Source organism: Elephantulus edwardii, unplaced genomic scaffold (genome assembly GCF_000299155.1).
Source record: "Elephantulus edwardii isolate Elephantulus edwardi_28Jun2011 unplaced genomic scaffold, EleEdw1.0 scaffold00451, whole genome shotgun sequence".
NCBI classification, from domain to species: domain Eukaryota; kingdom Metazoa; phylum Chordata; class Mammalia; order Macroscelidea; family Macroscelididae; genus Elephantulus; species Elephantulus edwardii.
Window position 1 is genome coordinate 524,340 of NW_006400201.1, and position 11,480 is coordinate 535,819.

Below are 11,480 nucleotides of genomic sequence, written 5' to 3' on the forward strand. Positions count from 1 at the left end.
GTTTAGGGCTGTTGTACATAGGGTTGCTATGAGTTGCAGGCGACTCAACGGCACATAACAACAACAACAACAACATACATTTCTCATTGTCCTGACTTTTGAGATTTATTGTGGATACAAGCAAAATGAAATCACTGTCAATTTAAGTCTTTCTCCATGTATCATTATGTTGCCTATTGGTTCAGTGGAGAAGAGTTTTATTTTCTTGATATTGAGATGTAATCCATAGTTAATAATGTAGTCCTTGATCGTCTGTTGCAAGCCCTTTAGATCCTCCTCACTTTCAGTAAGCAAGTTTGTGTCGTCTGTATAACACAAGTTGTGGCTGAGCCTTTCTCCAATCTTGATGCCACACAATTCCTCATGAAGTCCAACTTCTCAGTTTATTTGTTCACCCTACAAATTGAGTTGCTATGGACAGATTATATAACTTCACACCTTTCCCAATTTTAAACCATATTGTATATCCTTACTCTGTTCACATAGCAGTTTCTTTTTCTAGGTACAGATTTTCTATTAGCGTTATTAGGTGTTCTGGAATTTCCATTTTTCTCAAAGTCAGTCATAATTTATTATGATTTATAGAGTTAAATGTCTTTGCATAGTCATGACAATCATGTTTGCTGAAACTGAGGAGGACCTGAAGTGCTTGCTGCAAAAAGTAAAGGACTGCAGCCTTCAATATGGATAAGCTTAACATCAAGAAAACAAAGATCCTACTACTGGACTAATTGGCAGTGTCCTGTTAGATGGTGAAGAGCTTGAGATTGTTAAAAACTTCAGTTTGTTTGGCTCTACAATCAACACTCTTGGTACCAGAATCCAGAAAATTAAAAGACAAATTTCATTGGGAAAGTCGGCTGTCAGAGACCTCTCCAAACACTGAAGAGCAACGATGTCAGTCTGGAGACTAAAATGCACCTGGTACAGGCCATGATCTTGAAAATAGCTGCTATGCATCAGAAAGTTGAACAATGACTAGGGATGACAGAAGGAGAATTGATGACTTTGAGCTGTGGTGCTGGAGAAGAGTATTAAATATATCGGAGACTGCTTAGAGAATGAACAAATTGGGCCTGGAGAGGGTGAAGCCAGGCTGCTCTTTGGAGTCAAGGATTCTTTATCTGACAGACTTTGGAAATGTTGCAAGGCAGGATCAGTCCTTAGAGAGGGACATCGTGATTGGGAAGGTGGAGGGACTGTGCAAGGAAAGTAGACCCTCTATGAGATGTATTGATTCCATGACTGGAGTAGTAGAGGTAGGTGTATAAGAAACAATAATACTGGCACAGGATAGAGAAGGGTTTAGGGCTATTGTACATAGTGTCGGCAGGCAAGCCGACAGCACATAACAACAAGAACAACAACAACAACAAGTTAAATGTCTTTACATAGTCAATAAAACACAGTTAACATTCTTCTGATATTCTGTTTTTTCAGCCAAGATACATTAGACAAAAGCAATAATATCTCTAGTGCGTGATGTCTTCTAAACACAACTTGAACTAGCAGTTGTCTTTCAATGTACTGTTCTAATCACTTTTAGATGATCTTCAGCAATATTTTCCTTGCATGTGATATGAATAATATTACTCAATAATTTCTAATTCTGTTGAATCACTTTTACTGGGAATGAGAACATATAGCACGATTGCCACAAAGTCCAAAATCCACTACAATAGTTAGCAGACTTCATAGAACCAAACCCAGAGTTATGGGATTTATTAGGGAAGTTACATGAAAGCAAAATTCTGCGGAAAATCATGCAAAAATGATTGGAGCAACACGTCAACAGAGAACTACCAATAATGGGAATAGGTGTATCAGTGACAATGAAGTTGGCACAGCACAAAGCAGGGTTTAGGGCTCTTGTACATAGAGTCGCTATGAGTTGCAAGTGACTCGACAGCACTTAACAACAACAAATAAATGATAATAATTCAGATTGGAAGCAGCATGCAGTTCCTTAGTCCAGATAGCTTCTCCAGTTGGATCACAGATCCTTTGATATTTAGCCTCCTGACTTAGGTCATTGTCACAAAGTTCCCTTGTTGTTGTTTATTGCCTTCAAGTCTAGCATTACTCATAGTGATCCTATGAACAAAAGTTCTGAAGCCCCTCTACAACTCTTAACATTTATCTAAGTTCATAGAGTTTACAGAGGCATATGGTTTAGGAAATGCATGCCACTCCTGCTTCTTAGTACTGCCATTTTTGGCATCTTCAATCAGTCAAGCTAGGGGAAAGATTCTGGCATTGTCTCAGGTTGGCCTCTGGTTTCTCTGGTGAGGCCTCTGCTGGGTCTCCTATAGGTTCCAGTCTGAATTCACTAGAATCTTTGTCCCTAAGGAATATCCATTGTTTCTTTTTCCTTTTCACTGCTGATATTCCCAAATTTATTTTTTTTTGGTAGAAAAATTCTTTAATCAAAACAAGTTTACACATTGACACTTATGGCTTAAATTATGCCTGAATCCAAGTAGATAATGACTGCTTTATATATAGTATAGCACAGCAGAGCTCCATCAAAATAAGGTGTCCTAGTTCCATTGTAAGAAGACCCTTTAAATGCAAAAATCTGAAGATAGAAACTTTCTATCCAGAAACAGTTCTCCATGAGATTATATACAATGCCTGCCATCCATTTTTTAAGCCACAGGCTTAGAACTCTTATTAAGCCATTTTCCCATATTCATTGTTTCAAAACATGAGAAGTGTCATAGCTACTTATTGAAGTCCACCAACTGACCTAATACTCAAAATAGAATGCTATCCCTTTAGTAATATACCCTTAAATTTTCTGTTAGTATGGTTCATCCTGATGAATATACAAAGTACTAAGCCACTCTTTGTCAAAGACCTCCAAGCAACCTATTTCTACTCTGTGCAATCCTGTTGTGATATAGAAATGAAAAACCTCCTAATATAGCCATGTTTTCAAACAGGTTAGTTTCTTTATATAATATTTACTTATATTTATGCAAAAGCATTATGCACTGATTTTTTTTCCAATTAAAAAAATACTACTTAAATGATATCCTTAGTGTGACTTCAGTTTTCAAAAATAAACTTTTATCAGCTTTCAGTTTTAGCTTCTACTGCTTATTGGATCTTACATGATTAATACTCAAATTTTACTGCTGAATCTGCTTAATTTAATGGCGAGACTAATCAATCCTCTTGTGGATAGACTAATACACTGTATTAGTATGATCTTGCCCATATATGTGGCAAAGTTAAAGTGACACAATGGCTAGCAAAGCAATTTGAACTTAAACCCTTTCCACCATATCATGTATTTCTGTACAGAAAAGGTTGTATCAGAGTATTTAGGTTTCTTAGATTTTTACACAACATAACGTCAAAACAAAGAAGAAAGAAAATTATTTTCTCACATTTCTGGATTTTAAGTCCAAGATATAAGAAAAACTGTTCTTTCTCTCTGTCAGCTTTAGTATGAAATCTTCATTCTTCCTTTTAATTGTTTGTCTGCTCTTAAAGGAAACTTAAGGATGTCGTGCATTGCATGTTAAGTTGTTAACTGAAAAGTCATGGATATGAATCCATCTGTTGCTCAGTGGAAAAAAAAATAGGCAGTTTCCTCCAGCAAAAATCACTGCCTTGAAAACCCAAACAAACAAGCAAGCAAACAAACAAACAAACACAAAGGAGGGTCACTATGTGTATTTAGTTACTTGTAGTTACAATGTATTGAGTTACTTGTCATTCCTTAGCTTTCAGACTATTCTTTACACTGAATTGCCCTCTGTGATATTATTTTTTTTCCCCAGTCCTTGCAGAAAGACATCATTCTTGGAAGGGTGGAGTGATAGCACAGGAAAGGAAGGCCCTACCAACTGAGATGGATTGACACAGAAAGTAAAGTAATGAGGATAGATGTGTTAGAGTCAATGAGACTGGCTCAGGGTAGGTAGGATAGGATTCAGAGCTGTTGTTAATAGGATCGTTATGAGTTGCAGGTCACTCGATGGCATGTGATAACAACAGCAACCTCTTCCTTTCTTTTTTATATTTTTATAATAAAGCATCACTCAAGGTAAATTCTGAGACCTGCCTAACTTCTGCATGACTTTATTTAACTAGACTTATGAAAGGCAAGTACATTTCTAAATATTATCACATTTACAGGTCAGTGATCAAGATTTCAACATAATTTTTAGGGGTAAAAATTTCATTCATGGCACAGAGGGAAATTACTTTTCCGCACACAGGCATTTTGTAGAATAAGAACCAATTTTGAGTCTACCTCTAATACTGTAACTATCCATATTCTTCTACTATTCATAGAGTTTTAAGACACCTGATAGTTAAGAAGAGCAATCCTGATTCCTATGTGTCTTATTCTTGGAACTCTACTAAAACTTGTCCACCATGTGGCACCTGACACACCAGTGGCATGGCTTTCAGCATCCCAATAAATCATAAGTTACCTCAATACAGCAAACTGATAAGTGATACACTATTTAGAACAATATATTCCCAAAATACAACAAACTGGCAATTTAGTGTTATATCTCTAATAGAAAATCAAGTATGAATATTGTGTTCCCAGATCCAGTTGAAGCCTGCATAGATGTAGCAGGATGTGTTCCTGGTAGGGTGTTGACATGTTCAAGTGAGACTTATGACTGGCACTCATGTGTAATATTCCACATGTGGAAATTAGAGTCACAATAAAATCTCAGCTGCATCCTTGCTACTAGTGCTTCACACAAGTTGCTTTCAGTTTCAACCTACTGTTAACAAAAGAGACCCACCTTGTGGATCCCACCTGCTTTAAAAATGAAACTACCATCTCCCAATAAGATGTTAATAAAAAAGGTCCAACTTCCAGGTCCCGACTCCTTTATATAAAAGCTCTAAATAAAACATTTAACTATGAACTTCTTTACATAAGAGCTGAACACAACATTCCAAAGGGCAGCTGAAGAAGAGAAAGCAAAGTATTACAATGGAATATGCAGAGAGAGAATTAGAAAACAAGAAGGGAAGAACTTGCTCAGCCTTTCTCAAGCTGAGAGAATGAAAAACAAATATAAGCCTCAAGTTGTAATATTGAATGCTACTACAGGCAATATACTGAATGATCCTTCAAGCTTCCAAAGAAGATAAAGGGAATATGCAGAGTTTCTGTACCACAAGGATTGACTGACACTGAAAAATTTCAGGAACTAATATATGAACAATAGCCAATAGAAATGAATGAGGAAGTTAAAGCTACATTAAAACTATTGACCAAAAATAAGGCACGAGGAACTAATAAGATAACAATTTGTTTTAACTATAAGATGCATACCAGGATGTACTGTGTCTATGCCAGGGAATCTGGAGGACATCTGTCATGCCAAATGATTGAAGGAAAGAATTTGTTTGCTTCCCAAGAAAGGTGATCCAACTAAATATGAAAACTATCTAACCGCATCATTAAATATCACATTCAAGCAAAATACTGATAACTATCATTAAAAAATGGCAAGAACAATACATATATAGAGAATTTCTAGAGTTCAAGAAGGTTTTAGAAGAGGTCTTGGGTCCAGGAAAATCATTGATGATGTCAGGGAGATTCTGGCAGACTATAAAGAATTCCAGGACAATATCTATTTATGCTTTACTCACTATGCAAAGACATTTCACTGCGTGGCTTTAAGAGTAATAGCTAACATTGAGAAAAGTGGAAATCTCAGAAAGCATAATTGTGCTCATGTCTAGATAGAAAGGCTGTCGTGCAAACAGAACAAAAAATCACTACTTAGTTTAAAATGAAGAAAATAGTCTATCAGGATTGTAGTCTCGCTCCATACTCATTTAATCTGTATGCTGAGGAAATTATTTGAGAAGGTGGACTCTATCTAGAATGTAACATCAGTATCAAAGGAAACTAACCAATACATGTGTTATGCAGATGACACAGTCTTGCTTGCTGAAAATGAGGAAGACCTGAAACACTTGTCAAAGATCAAAGACTACAGCCTTCAGAATGGATTATATCTCAGTGTCAGGAAAACAAAAATTCTTAACTTTGGACCAGGAGGCAATATCATGATGTTATTGTTATGTGCTGTTCAGTCACCTGCTAGGATGGAGAAAAATTTGAAGTTATCAACAATTTTATTTCACTTGCTCCACAATCAATATACTTGGAACCAGCAGTCAGACAATCAAGAGATATATTACAATGAGAAAGTATGCAGTAAGAAATCTCTCAAAGTTATTGAGGGAAAATGATGTCAATTTGAGGACTATGGTGAGTCTGATTCAGAATTCCGGTATTTCGAATCACTTGCCATGCATCTGAAAGATGGACAATAAAGATGACAGAAGAATAATTCCCATGGACTCTCAACAGAACAAGCAAAATTTATCTTGGAGAAAATGCAGCGAGAATATTCCTTGGAGACAGAGATGATGACGCTTCGTTTCACAATATTTGGGCATGTTGCTAGGAGAGTGTATTCCCTGGAGAGGGACTCATGCTTAGAAAAGGCGTGAATCAATGAAAGAGAGGAAGATCTTCAACCAGGTGGATTGACACAGTGACTGGTGCTTTGGGTTCTAGTGCGTCAGGAAGCCTGACGAGGGCACAGGTTAGGAGATGGTTCAAATATGTTGTTCCTATGGTCTCTATTCTTCTTAGAGTCAGCCACAGTTTTTTATGATCCACACAGTCAAACACCTTTGCATAATCAATGAAACACAGACATTCTTCTGGTATTCCCTACTTTCAGCTAAGATTCATCTAACATCAGCTACAATATCCCTAGTACCACGACCCCTTCTAAACCCAGCCTGGACTTCCGGCAGTTCTCTGCTGATGTGCTGTTCCGGTCGTTTTTGGATAATCTTCAGCAGAATCTTGATTGCATGTGAAATCAATGATATTGTTCTATAGTTTCCACACTCTGTTGGGTCACCCTTCCTTGGAATGGGAACAAATATCATGACAAGCTGTGGCTGACTCTAAGAAGAATGGGAATCCCAGAACACTTGATTGTTCCAATGCGAAAACTATACTTGGACCAAGAGGCAGTCGTCAGAACAGAGCAAGGAAACCCTGCATGGTTCAGAACTGGGAAAGGCATACGCCAGGGAAGTGTCCTAGCTCCATACCTTTTCAACCTGTATGCAGAACAGATTACCCAGGAGGCTGGGCTCTACGAGGAGAAGTGTGGCGTCAGGATTGGTGGAAGATCTATTAACAATCTGCATTATGCAGATGATACAACCCTGCTTGCTGAAACTGAGGAGGACATGAAATGCTTGCTGCAAAGGGTCAAGGACTGCAGCCTTCAGTATGGACTGAAGCTCAATGTCAAGAAGAGAAAGATTCTCACCACTTGACCAATTGGCAGCATCAGGATGGATGGTGAAGAGATTGAGATTGTTAACAACTTTAGTCTGCTTGGCTCCACGGTCAACACTCTTGGCACCAGTAGCCAGGAAATCAAAACAGATATTGCCATGGGAAAGTCTGTTGTTAAGGACCTCTCCAGGGTACTGAAGAGCAATGGTGTGTCTGATACAGGCTATGGTCTTTGCAATCACTTGTTATGCATCAGAGAGTTGGGCAATGACTAAGGAAGATAGAAGGAGTATTGATTCCTTTGAGCTTTGGTGCTGGAGAATAGTATTGAATGTATCCTGGACTGCCAAGAAAACAAACAGATTCATCCTAGAGAGGTTAAACCAGGTTGCTCCTTGGAGGCAAGGATTCTGAGGCTTCATCTGACATACTTTGGACATTTTGTAAGGAAGGAAAGGTCCTTGGAGAGGGACATCATGCTTGGGAGGGTGGAGGGACAGCGCAGAAGGGGATGACCATCTATGAGGTGGATTGATTCAGTGACTGGGGTAATCGGGATGGGTGTGTCAGAGGCAGTGAGATTGGCACAGGATAGAACAAGGTTTAGGGGTGTTGTACATAGGCTCACTCTGAGTCACTAGCGACTCGATGGCACATAACATAACATAACAACATAACATAACATAACATAACATAACATAACATAACATAACATAACATAACATAACATAACAACATCTCTCTATGGGAACATTTGACTCAACGGTACCTAACAACATCAAGAACATCTCACTTCATATATTACATATTTCTCCAAAGATAGTATTTTACTGCTTTAAATACATCAACAAATTATTCTAAATTATTTAAAAAATAATAATTTGTAAAACTCAAACTCACTACTTAGTAGATCTGACCCATAGCAATTCTTTATCAGCTTTCCAAATGATGTAAATCCTAGAAGATGAAGACTACATATTTTTCTATGTTGGAGTTAATATTGGATTTTTATCTTCCAAGTTACTTAACCTTATGTATGATGCCACTAAATTTCATCCTTTATATTATCTTACATTTCACAAAAGTTATGTAATAGAGCAGAGGAACACTTCATGCTTTAAAATTCAGAAGGAGGTGCATCAGGGTTGTATTCTCTCTCCATACCTATTCAGTAAGTATGCTGAGTAATAATCCAAAAAGATGGACTCTATGAAGAGAAGTATGGCATCAGGATTGGAAGGATACTCATCAATAACCTGTATTGTACAGATGACACAACCTTGCTTGCTGAAAGTGAGGAGGACTTGAGGTACTTCTTGCAGAAGATCAAGAAATTCAACCTTCAGTATAGATTGATTGCATCTCATTGTCAAGAAAATTAAAATTCTTACCACTGAACTTATAGACAACATCATGATAGATGGAGAGAAGATTGAAACTATCAACACTTCATCTTGTTTGGATCTAAAATTAACACCTTTAATACCAGGAGTCAGGAAATAAGGAGATGCATTGCCCTGAGAAAATCTGCATTTAGGGACCTTTCCAAATTATTGATAAGGAATGATGTCAGTTTGAGGAATAAGCTGTGGCTGATTCAGGCCATATTCTTTTCCATTACATGTTATGCATCTGAGATATGGACAATGAATAAGGATGGCAGAAAAAGAATTGATGCATTTGAGCTGTGGTGTTGGAGAAGAGCAAAGAACATCCCTTGGATGGCCAAGAGAATGAACAGTTATGTCTTGGAGAGGGTGCAGGCAGAGAGCTCCTTGGAAGCAGAAATGATGAGACTTGCCTTACATACTTTGGGAGGTAACTACAAGAGGCTATTACTTGGAGAAGGACAATATGTGGGAAGAATGGAGGGTTGGTTAAAGAGAAGAAGATCCTCAACCAGGTATTGACACAGTAACTACTGCAATGAGCTCTTGTGTGTCAGGAAGTGTGAGGATGGCACAGGATAGAAGAGGGTTCAGATCTTTTGTTCACAGGGTCACTAACTGTCATACTCAACTTGACAGCATCTAACACCACCACCACCACCAACATACAATTTGGTTGATCATGACTCATAGCAATCTTATGAACAATAGGTCAGAACCTTGCCTTACTCTATGCCATGTTTACAATCTCTATCCCATAAGACAATATTAATTTCCTACTACATAACAAAAAATGTAATAGTCAAATTTAAATATCTGTTCCGTGGAGAATTTATCCTATTCTAGTAATTGATAACATTTTCATTTCAGATCTGTGTTTCAAGAAAGACTGCAATTCAATTTTTCATCTTTCTAAGTTAGTAGTAAGTGACTGCTTCTAAAACATGGTTATAAAGATCAAGTAATCATATATTTTTTTTAATCAAGGGAACATGTTATGTTGAATTACTAAAGTATGACAATCAACTTTCAAATGTCAAACCACCTAGTCTCTTTTTCCTTACAATATTTTTAAGGGATAATGATTAACATTTTGATTAATCGGAAAGAATTTTCAAGTTTTTATAATACAGGAAGTAACTAACAATTACTTTTCATTTTCATATGAGATAAAGCTAGACTTTTAAAATTCAGCCTGAAGTTACTTAATCTATTCCTTTATGTATTTGCACAATAAGTGAATGATGTGAATCTACATAATAAGTTAATTATTTGAAAAGCATAAAATACATTTATATGTATAGTTTGAACTGATCCCATTTCCTGTTCACATGGTCCACTTTAACACAGTTTTAAGAACTCTCTTCTGAATAGTTATTAAGGTGACCAAGAAAGATGCCTATAAGGAAATGTGTTTATTATTCCTGAAAGTGACAGTGCTATTATGTACACAGGAAAATTAATTAAAATGGTAAGTAAACCTTATTTAGAATTCACTGTGAGTTAGATGCTATGTCTTACTTGAATTAATTCATTTGTTCAGGAAGTGATCATAGTGTTGATATGCTCATCATCACCACTTTATGAATAAAGATAAACTGAAAATCAGATCAAATAACCTGTCAAACTGACAACCAAGTAATATGTGATATCCGTAATATTGAACTTCAAAATTATTATTATAATACAACAAGGTTTATCCAGATATTTATTTTTTTTAAAAAATTAATCCAAGTAAAATTAACCAGAGGAAAATATTACTGGTCCTGTAATCTTCTTAATATGAAGATTAAATTAATTAAAATCATAAGCACAATTCACCAATAATAAATACCTAATTTACAACAATTTATAAGTCATTTAATGAGAATGTGAAAGTGAAATGTAGAGGAGCAGGATGACAAATCAAATAAACATTGGAGGCCCTTCTCACCTTGTCTGTTGGTTTGGTAGGTATGCAGACCAACCAGGAAACTCAGAGGGGCATGATCCAATGTGTTATAGTCATCCAACTCTGCAATAAATTTGTAGGCTAAGAAAGAAGTTGGCACCTGCACTCAGCCACAGAAAATGACAGGTTTACTCCAGACAAACCAGGAAACTAAGGTGGCAAGAGTTCAGTGTACTACTCCCTTCTTGCTGTCCTCAGAAACTCCATTTTCTAGGCTATGATTGTCCTGCCCACTCAGTCACAGGAGAAGACAAGTACACTGCAACAAACCAGGAAACTTCGAGGGCAAAGGTGCCGGAGGCTGTTTCCCAGGGTCTGAATTCTATGGAAGTTCCCATCTGTCCTGAAAAATTGTTGCCTAAGTTAGAAGCTGTCCCTCCTGTCCAGGAACAGGAGAAGACAGAGATACCCAGTGAACACCACCCAGGCTCTGTTACACTGCGAGCAGAGAGTACCGATGACACTACACTGGAGCAGCAATTACTTAGATTGTGAGGGACGGGGGCTAAGCAAGAGTCCTAGGGAGTTTCCAACTCCTTTAATTAGCAAGCAGTCAGAATTGGGAGCTTCATTGTAGAGAAGTGGTCCATTCCTTGAGAAACTCCCTTCCCAATCTGTCCTGGAAAAGGGGACAGGTACATGGTCATAAGCAGCTACTGACACTTGAGGGTGGCTCTACTGATAGGACCTTGTCACTTTCCTGAGGCTTTTCTCTGAGCAATGTATCTTGGACAGAACTCCAGCAACTTTGCTTAAACGTAGGGTTAAATCTCCCATCCCATTCAACCGTCAGTGTAGGATAGAAAAGCAAGCTCAC

General features: G+C 37.4%; 1 pseudogene; it reads left to right on the top strand.

The window, feature by feature from the left end:
• Positions 1–11,158, top strand: part of LOC102865806 — a 26,679-nt pseudogene extending 15,521 nt beyond the window's left edge.
• Positions 11,159–11,480: the final 322 nt, after the last annotated feature.